Here is a 716-nt window from a genome sequence, read left to right as displayed (position 1 = left end):
TTTCATGTTTCTACTATTGTTGGCAAATGCGAATGATGTGCACAAAATCTATAGGGAAGAAAAGAAAGGACATATCAAATGTTAGAATATATTTAAGAACTACATAAAATGAATACACTAATACAAACTATTATTCATTCATTCTATGCACATCTATGCACACATAGATGATTACACCTTTGATGTAACCCAAAACTACCCTTTTTCCTCCTCTACGGGCGTCCCACAAGGTAGTGTCCTTAGCCCTTTGTTGTTTGTAATTTTCATTAAAGATGTCAGTACCGTGTTTCCCAATGATTGTTTCCTATGCTATGCAGATGACTTAAAAATCTTTCTCCCTATTTACTCTGATGAAGATTGCGAGTCTCTGCAAGGCATCCTTGACTGTTTCTGTAATTGGTGCGCTCGTAATTCCCTTACCCTCTGTCCCGACAAGTGTAGGGTCATTTCCTTTAGACGATCCCGAACTCCCATCAGCGACCCCTATGTTCTTGACAATCAGTTTGTTAACCGAGTCACGGCTATCAAAAACATGGGAATCTGTTTGGATAAAGATCTCTCCTTCAACCTCCAAATTGATTCCGTGGTTGGGAGAGCTTGGAAGACGCTTGGCTTGTTCAAATGTATTTTGCTCGCGACTTCTCAGACCCCTTATGTCTGAAAGCTGTGTACTGCTCGCTGGTCAGATCGATTCTGGAGTACTGCTCAGTAGTTTG

This window comes from Anopheles maculipalpis, chromosome 3RL (assembly GCF_943734695.1).
Source record: "Anopheles maculipalpis chromosome 3RL, idAnoMacuDA_375_x, whole genome shotgun sequence".
Lineage (NCBI taxonomy): Eukaryota > Metazoa > Arthropoda > Insecta > Diptera > Culicidae > Anopheles > Anopheles maculipalpis.
Note: the sequence above shows the minus strand (reverse complement) of the source record.